We start from the raw sequence: 2,500 nt of genomic DNA, 5'->3' as shown, positions 1-2,500 counted from the left end.
TAACTGGAATTGTACCACTAATTAGACTTTCTGTACAGCAGCTGAATCCTTCAATTTATTGGAGACAGGTAGGCCTATTTTTTTTTATGAGAATTAATATTTTGAAAGTGTAAGATATGTCTTTTACCGGGGTTTGATTATATCTCTGACAGAAATATTTAGTTAGCTTTTCACCATAACGTAACCATAGATGAATAATAACAATATATTCACCAACTCAGATTTGGGTAGATGTAATCACAATTGTGTGAAAATGTGCGATTATCATGATCGAATGAATAGGTAGGTAGGAAAATAAGTAAAAAAAAAAAAAACCTAGAGGGATAAAATGCCCTATATCAATAAAAAAACCCAGAGAGAGAGTCCCTGTGGCAAAAGTTTCCCGATTTTTCGTGTCTTTAAAGATGCCCCCCTTGGTTTCCCCCCCGTCGTATTATTATTATTTTCCCTTTAAAAACCCCCAGAATTAAAACCCCGCCCTGATAACAAATATCTAGAAAAGAAAAAAAAACCCAAAAACCCAAAAAAAAGAGTGACGCCCCACGTTCACACTTTTCACCTTTTGGGATCGGTTTGGGGTGATCGCGGGACCCTCGCGTGCGATGTTATTGTGTGATACGTTTGTTTGTGTGAATGATATATTTCATTGCTTGGTTAAGAAAAATTAATGAAGTCACCTTTACTATGATTTCTTTTCTTTTTCTTCTCTATTTTATAAGTAATATCCCCTTACTGTACAAACACGGGGAAGATTCTCTGCCTTTCAGGCGGAGGGTTAGGGGCGGTAGTCCCCCATGGGGGGTCGCAGGGGGAAGAGCCCCCTGTATTTGACTATACATTGACCAACTCTCTGTATATAATTAACATTTTATCCTGCAAAATCCCTGGTACCAGCCATACCCTCCCCTGCTATCGGAACATACATTATGAGGTTGGGGTGGGTGGGGGTGGTCCGCGCAGACGTCCTACATACGTGGGCAGAAGAGGGGGAGAGGAATCCATCGATACCCTTGTCGTAGCGAATGGTCATGCGAAGGTATTCCAACAATTCCCTTAATGCAGATTTGAATCGGAATTGGCCCACTTCCTTAGCTAGTTTTTTCTTCATTGCTTTTCAGTTTGGCATAAAGATAGATAACATTCTAAACAACATACTAAAAGAACCTCGCAATGGAAGTGATAATAGCAATATATTTACGAATAAGATGTAATTTTGAGCTTTTGTTCTCAGTAGATTCATTTATTCCTTGTCGTACGTTTCCCCCGAAGATGAAGGTAAAGTTACTTGCAATAACAGTGATTGACACGAGAACTGAAACAGGGGTTTTCATGCCCGCGATTTCCACTCCCAAATTTAATTTCAGTTTTTAAACAGTTGGTGTGATTAGACAGAGAGATGGGTATTGATAGACAAATAGATATCAAAAAATAGATTAAAGGGAGCAGCAGCCAAGGGAGAGAGAGCGGTGCCGGGTGAAGTGAGAACCTCCTCGTTCCCTCTCTCGTACAACAATGATGACAGATATTTATGTTATCATCAGTTAGCGGCTTCAAAATCAAACTCCCAACATATATAAATATATGCGTGCGTGCGTGTGCGTGTGCGTGTGCGTGTGCGTGTGCGTGTGCGTGTGCGTGCGTGTGCGTGTGCGTGTGTGTGTGCGTGTGTGTGCGTAATAAATACGTTGAAAAAGGAAAAGAGTAGCGCCTACATGACGATTGTCACTTGGCGTCGGTTGGACTCGGTCGCGGGACCCTCGCGTGAGAGGAGGTGACCTTCCCAACCATGCTACCCGGAAGTTGATTATATAAAGAGTGATTTGGAAATCTGAACAATATGTGGATATATGTTTTGTTTAAGTTGTATTGTGTGTTTGTTTGTATGTGTAGATGTCTTCCTTTACTGTGTAAATATGCCTTATTTCCAGTCGTAAGATTTACGAAAATTATGATGTAACTCGTACGTGCTCTTACAAAATGTAACCTTTTCGCCAGCATTTTGTATGAAAACATGAAAAGCATATTCACAAGAAATGTGCCTTTGCATCGCTTCAGTAGCACGCTTCAGTATCGACTTCATTACACGAACGGTTTCCCTGCCAGTCACAGGCACATTGCCATTCTTCTCTTTGGCTTGCTTCTTTTACATTCATAGATGGATAATGGAAGTATTGCGGAAAATGCATCTCAAAAGATATGGAGATGTTTGCGAAGAGGAATAATTTTTCCCACTTTCTTTTCTCAAAGGTTACTTGTCCACTTTGATTTCCAGTCAGCTTGTTTGACAAAAGAACTAGTAGCTCCACACACGAGGCTAGGAGAACTATTTCTGATTCTGACGAAGGCCGCCAACGTACTTGGAATAACGCAAGAGTAATCCATAAATCTTTTGATTCGTATGAGAGAAAAATGCTAGCATTTCTCTTGGTTAAGAAAATATCTAATCTTTTGTGGTCATGAGGGATATGCATAACCCAACCTTAGTGGGCTTTGGTATTTT

General features: G+C 40.3%; 1 protein-coding gene across 1 annotated transcript in view; it reads right to left on the bottom strand.

The window, feature by feature from the left end:
- The window catches only part of LOC119597506 (microtubule-associated protein tau-like), a gene marked incomplete at its 5' end in the record, with an annotated part of 67,331 nt that overhangs the window by 21,174 nt on the left and 43,657 nt on the right, over positions 1–2,500 (bottom strand).

Source organism: Penaeus monodon, chromosome 39 (genome assembly GCF_015228065.2).
Source record: "Penaeus monodon isolate SGIC_2016 chromosome 39, NSTDA_Pmon_1, whole genome shotgun sequence".
Taxonomy (NCBI): Eukaryota; Metazoa; Arthropoda; class Malacostraca; order Decapoda; family Penaeidae; genus Penaeus; species Penaeus monodon.
The sequence above is the reverse complement of the archived record's forward strand: the minus strand, read 5'-3'. Positions and strand labels throughout refer to the sequence as shown.